Source organism: Salvelinus namaycush, chromosome 3, assembly GCF_016432855.1.
Source record: "Salvelinus namaycush isolate Seneca chromosome 3, SaNama_1.0, whole genome shotgun sequence".
NCBI classification, from domain to species: Eukaryota; Metazoa; Chordata; class Actinopteri; order Salmoniformes; family Salmonidae; genus Salvelinus; species Salvelinus namaycush.
The window spans coordinates 56,611,870-56,618,531 of record NC_052309.1 but is presented as its reverse complement, the minus strand read 5'-3'; the positions used below and the strand labels follow the sequence as shown (position 1 = coordinate 56,618,531).

Sequence of the window (6,662 nt, the reverse complement as noted above, 5' to 3'; positions counted from 1 at the left end):
CGTTCTGCTACCCAAGAAAAGTAAAGCACCCTTTACTGGCTCAAATAGCCAACCAATCAGCCTGTTACTAAATCTTAGTAAACTTCTGGAAAAAATGTGAAGGACACTCAACAAGCACAGCACTTACACAAATGACTGATGATTGGCTGAGAGAAATTGATGATAAAATGACTGTGTGGGCTGTCTTGTTAGACTTCAGTGCAGCTTTTGACATTATCGATCATAGTCTGCTCCTGGAAAACCGTGTCTTACAGCTTTACACCCCCTATATATAATGTGTATAAAGAGTTAGTTGTCTAACAGAACACAGAGGGTGTTCTTTAATGGAAGCCTCTCAAACTTAATCCAGGTAGAAGCAGGAATTCCCCAGGGTAGCTGTTTAGGCCCCTTGCTTTTTTTCAATCTTTACTAATCTTTAAAGCCAGTGTGCTTATGTATGCGGATGAGTCAACACTATACATGTCAGCTACTACAGCGACTGAAATGACTGCAATGCTTAACAAAAAGCTGCAGTTAGTTCCGGAGGGGTAGCTACTGCCTTGGCAGCAGCTAATGGCGATCCATAATAAATACAAATATATTAAGCACTTCCTAAATAGCACTTAGCAATGAAATGTAATTACAATTTCAACCAGTAGAAATCAATGTAAGTACAAGTATTCCCTGAAGAGCAAAACGTATGCAGTGATACTAATGCATTTTGAAAAGTCCATTATACAAGTCCCTCATTTTAGTCAACTGCTTCGATGGTTGGGCCTTGGGAGCTGGCACCAGAGCTGGACCGTGCCTGATCTCCACAGCTACCTTTGGGCATGCCTCCTTGCTAGTATAGCTTGGTAATGATAGGTTGGCACACTTTCTCCAGCTCCTTCAGCTGATGCTCATACTCCTCTTTGTCTGCAAGCTGGTTGTTTTCCAACCAGGAAATGGCCTGGTCGCATGTGTCCACCACTTTCTTCTTGTCCTCCTCGCTGATCTTGCCTTTCATGTTGTCATCCTCCATGTTGCTCTTCATATTGAAGGCATACGACTCCAGGGAGTTCTTGGCTGCCATCTTCTCCCTCTGTGCGTCGTCCTCAGCTTTGTATTTGTCTGCATCCTGCACCATCCTCTATGCTGAGCCGTGCCTTGTCGTTGTTGATGGTGATCTTGTTCACTTTTCCCGTGCTCTTGTCACCCGCTGATACTTTCAGAATGCCATTGGCGTCGATGTCAAAGATCACCTCAATCTGAGGGACTCCTCGTGGGGCAGGGGGGATTCCAGAGACCTCAAACTTCCCCAGGAGGTTGTTGACCTTGGGCCGTAGGCCACCGCCTCATCTGGGTTGATGTTCTTGTTCAGCTCTCTGCCGTTGAAGAAGTCCTGCAGGAGCTTCTGGACTTTGGGGATCCAGATGGAGCCTCCGACCAGGACAACGTCGTGGATCTGGACCTTGTCCATTTTGGCGTCCCTGGGAGCTTTCTTCACAGGCTCCAGGGTTCCCCTGAAGAGGTCCGAAAACATCTCAAAACGAGCCCTGCTGATGGAAGTGTAGAAGTCGTTTCCCTCAAAGAGGGAGTCGATCTCAATGCTGGCCTGGGAGCTAGAGGACAGGGTTCTCTTGGCCCTCTCGCAGGCCGTCCTCAGAGGCCGCTTGAACTCCTCCACGAAGTGGCTGACGAGGCGGTTGTCAAAGTCCCCCCCACCCAGGTGAGTGTACCCAGCAATGGCCTTCACCTCAAAGATCCCATCCTCAATGGTCAGGATGGACACGTCGAAGGTGCCCCCGCCCAGATCAAAGATCAGGACGTTGCGTTCCCTGGATTTGCCTTTGTCCATTCCGTAGGCGATTGCCGCCACTGTGGGCTCATTGATGATCCTCAGCACGTTCAGCCCAGCGGTCACTCCAGCGTCCTTAGTGGTCTGTCTCTGTGAGTCGTTGAAGTAGGCGAGGACTGTGATGACTGCGTTGGACACCTTCTGGCCCAGGTAGGCCCCAGCGATCTCCTTCCTCTTCACCAGCACCATGGAGGCGCTTGGCGTCGAAAACGGTGTTGTTGGGGTTCATGGTCACCTGGTTCTTTGCTGCGTCACTGATGAGTCTCTCGGTGTCTGTGAAGGCCACATAGCTGGGTGTGGTCCTGTTGCCCTGGTTAATGGCGATGATCTCCACTTTGCCATGCTGGAACATCCCCACACAGTAGTAGGTAGTATCCAGGTCAATGCCGATAGACAGGCTTTTATCTGATGACATCTTGATGGTTTGGAGTTAGTAGCCTACAAAATAATAAAATAAGGTTTTAGAAATGTATATTATTCTACGAAAACCTAGGAGCAAGTAGTGTCAATCTCCACCAACAGAAGTGTTAGCCTAAATATACTTGAATAACAACCAAACCTGAGTTCAGTAATACATGCTTATTTAAGTATTTGTATTTTAAAGGCTTATTTTCTGTTTATTTTTGTATTTTCAAATAATAGGGCCGAATCAACCAGTTCTATTTGAAATATTTGGAAGTATTTTCTAATAATTTCCTATAAATCCTATTTGAAACTAGTTTATAAATACATTTCAAATACCCCTTGGACCAAACAGCCCTGAGTTCAAATGCATGGAGTATTTAAATATTTTTTATTTGAAAATACTCTTGTCTGTGTATTTCAGTAATTTCACATACATGCTGATACTTTCCAATTGTATTTCCAAATGAATTGTAACGTCCTGACCAGAGTTCTTATGTGTTTTGCTTGTTTAGTGTTGGTCAGGACGTGAGCTGGGTGGGAATTCTATGTTGTGTGTCTAGTTCGTCTGTTTCTGTGTTCAGCCTAATATGGTTCTCAATCAGAGACAGCTGTCAATCGTTGTCCCTGATTGAGAATCATATATAGGTGGCTTGTTTTGTGTTGGGGATTGTGGGTGGTTGTTTCCTGTCTCTGTGTTTTGTCTGCACCAGATAGGTCTGTCTCGGTTTTTTCACATTTGTTATGTTGTATGTTGTTTGTAGTGTTTCACTTGTTCTTTAATTAAACATGTTGAACACTAGCCACGCTGCACTTTGGTCCTCTCCTTCACCCCTGGAAGAAAGCCGTTACAGAACCACCCACCAAACTCGGACCAAGCAGCGTGGCAACAGGCAACAGCGGCAGCAGCAGCAGCAGCGGGAGCTAGCAAGGCAGAGTGGCTGGAAGCCCGAGAGGCTCCCCCAAAAATTTCTTGGGGGGGGGCACACGGGGCGTATGGCTGGGTCAAGTGGGAGATTTGAGCCAGTTCCCCGTGCTTACCAGAAGGAGCAGTGGGCTAAATTGAGGTACGAGTCGGAGAATGTGGAGGAGTTATTGGACAGATTGGAGGAAAGTGAAAGGATGGGAGATTATGAGACATTTGATGAGTTGTTGGTGATATTGGGGGAGAGCGAAGAGAGAGAGATGTTGGTTTGGCGTAGTATACACGGTACTCGCCCTGAGGTGTGTGATTACCGTGGAGAGCGGGAGTACGGGCAGACACCGTGTTATGCGGAGGAGCGCACGGTGTCTCCTGTACGTGTGCTTAGCCCGGTGCGGGTTATTCCACCTCCCCGCACTGGACGGGCTAGATTGGGCATTGAGCCAGGTGTCATGAAGCCGGCTCAACGTATCTGGCCTCCAGTACGTCTCCTCGGGCCGGCATACATGGCACCAGCCTTACGCATGGTGTCCCCGGTTCGCCAACACAGCCCAGTGCGGGTTATTCTACCTCCCCGTACTGGGCGGGCTACGGGGAGCATACAACCAGGTAAGGTTGGGCAGGCTCAGTGCTCAAGGGAGCCAGTACGCCTGCACGGTCCGGTATATCCGGCGCCACCTTTCCGCCCCAGCCCAGTACCATCAGTGCCTACACCACGCACCAGGCTTCCTGTGCGTCTCCAGAGCCCTGTTCCTCCTCCACGCACTAGCCCTATGGTGCGTGTCTTCAGCCCGGTACCACCAGTTCCGGCACCACGCACCAAGCCTCCTGTGCGTCTCCAGAGCCCTGTTCCTCCTCCACGCACTCTCCCTATGGTGCGTGTCTCCAGCCCAGTACCTCCAGTTCCGGCACCACGCATCAAGCCTCCTGTGCGTCTCCAGAGCCCTGTACGCACTGTTCCTTCTCCCCGCACTCGCCCTGAGGTGCGTGCCCTCAGCCCGGTACCACCAGTGCCGGTACCACGCACCAGGCCTATAGTGCGCTTTGAGAATTCAGTGTGCCCTGTTCCTGCTCCACGCACTAGCCTTGAGGTGCGTGTCTCCAGTCCGGTACCACCAGTTCCGGCACCACGCACCAGGCCTACTGTGCGCCTCAGCAGGTCAGAGTCGGCCGTCTGCCCAACGCCGCCTGCACTGCTCGCCTGCCCAGCGCCGTCTGAGCCATCTGCCTGCCCAGCGCCGTCTGAGCCATCTGCCTGCCCAGCGCCGTCTGAGCCATCTGCCTGCCCAGCGCCGTCTGAGCCATCTGCCTGCCCAGCGCCGTCTGAGTCATCCGTCTGCCCAGCGCCGTCTGAGCCATCCGTCTGCCCAGCGCCGTCTGAGCCATCCGTCTGCCCAGCGCCGTCTGAGCCATCCGTCTGCCCAGCGCCGTCTGAGCCATCCGTCTGCCCAGCGCCATCTGAGCCATCCGTCTGCCCAGCGCCATCTGAGCCATCCGTCTGCCCCGAGCCATTAGAGCCGCCCGTCTGTCCCGAGCCATTAGAGCCGTCCGTCAGTCAGGAGCCGCTAGAGCCGTCCGTCAGTCAGGAGCCGCCAGAGCCGCCAGCCAGTCAGGAGCCGCCAGAGCCGCCAGCCAGTCAGGAGCCGCCAGAGCCGCCAGCCAGTCAGGAGCTGCCAGAGCCGCCAGCCAGTCAGGAGCTGCCAGAGCCGCCAGCCAGTCAGGAGCTGCCAGAGCCGCCAACCAGTCAGGAGCCGCCAGCCAGTCATGAGCTGCCCTCCAGTCATGAGCTGCCCTCCAGTCATGAGCTGCCTTCCAGTCATGAGCTGCCCTCCAGTCATGAGCTGCCTTCCAGTCATGAGCTGCCCTCCAGTCATGAGCTGCCCTCCAGTCATGAGCTGCCCTCCAGTCATGAGCTGCCCTCCAGTCATGAGCTGCCTTCCAGTCATGAGCTGCCCTCCAGTCATGAGCTGCCCTCCAGTCATGAGCTGCCCGCCAGTCATGAGCTGCCCGCCAGTCATGAGCTGCCCTCCAGTCATGAGCTGCCCTCCAGTCCGGAGCTGCCACTCAGTCCGAAGCTGCCACTCAGTCCGGAGCTGCCATTCAGTCCGGAGCTGCCATTCAGTCCGGAGCTGCCACTCAGTCCGGAGCTGCCATTCAGTCCGGAGCTGCCATTCAGTCCGGAGCTGCCATTCAGTCCGGAGCTGCCATTCAGTCCGGAGCTGCCATTCGTCCGGAGCTGCCTCTCTGTCCGGAGTTGCCCCTCTGTCCTGAGCTACCTCTCTGTCCTGAGCTACCTCTCTGTCCTGAGCTACCTCTCTGTCCTGAGCTACCTCTCTGTCCTGAGCTACCTCCTAAATCATGTGGGGGCCTTGGGGAGGATTCTTAGGCCAAGGTCGTGGGCGAGGGTCGCCACTCAAAGGACGCTAAGGAGGGGGACAAAGACAGTGGTGGAGTGGTGTCCTCGTCCACCGCCGGAGCCGCCACCGCGGACAGATGCCCACCCAGACCCTCCCCTTGAGTTTTAGGGGTGCGTTCGGAGTCCGCACCTCGGGGGGGGGGGGGGTACTGTAACGTCCTGACCAGAGTTCTTATGTGTTTTGCTTGTTTAGTGTTGGTCAGGACGTGAGCTGGGTGGGAATTCTATGTTGTGTGTCTAGTTCGTCTGTTTCTGTGTTCAGCCTAATATGGTTCTCAATCAGAGACAGCTGTCAATCGTTGTCCCTGATTGAGAATCATATATAGGTGGCTTGTTTTGTGTTGGGGATTGTGGGTGGTTGTTTCCTGTCTCTGTGTTTTGTCTGCACCAGATAGGTCTGTCTCGGTTTTTTCACATTTGTTATTTTGTATGTTGTTTGTAGTGTTTCACTTGTTCTTTAATTAAGCATGTTGAACACTAGCCACGCTGCACTTTGGTCCTCTCCTTCACCCCTGGAAGAAAGCCGTTACATGAATTCCAATATACAACTAGTTGTATTTCAAAGAAAAAATACCAAAATACTTCTAAATGCACCTGTATTTGAAAGTAATTGAAATAAAATAAATAGTATTTGAATGCGTCTCAGAACAACACTGTTGTCAATGTATTTCATTGTGCTACAGTATATAGCCTAATGGCAGACACAATCATTTCTGCTAATCTTTGACAGAGTCCTACATTTTTATGAACTGCACCCTCCTGAATAATATGTTCACATAATTAGAGCAGATTCTTAAAAATAATAAATACCTATTAATAATATGGTGAATATAGCCCTAGTCTTTTCACAGAAATAACAACATAATAAATGGATGATTATTTCAGTAGTAATATTATTTCAGTAACAGTTCAATTATATTATTTCGGTATTAGTTAACCAAATCTTTTGGCATATAATGTTATAGTTAAACCGGCTGTCTACACAACCGACATAGCATAATTTTCTATTTCCATAAAGTTTACAACAGTCATGCATATAAAAACAGGCTACTGAAAGTTACTTACTTACGATTGTAGAGGTCTCGTTTGTTACGGCCGTTGAA

General features: G+C 50.9%; 1 pseudogene; it reads right to left on the bottom strand.

The window, feature by feature from the left end:
* Window positions 1-823: 823 nt before the first annotated feature.
* Window positions 824-2,234, bottom strand: LOC120033357 (annotated as a pseudogene).
* Between the last annotated feature and the right edge of the window lie 4,428 nt (window positions 2,235-6,662).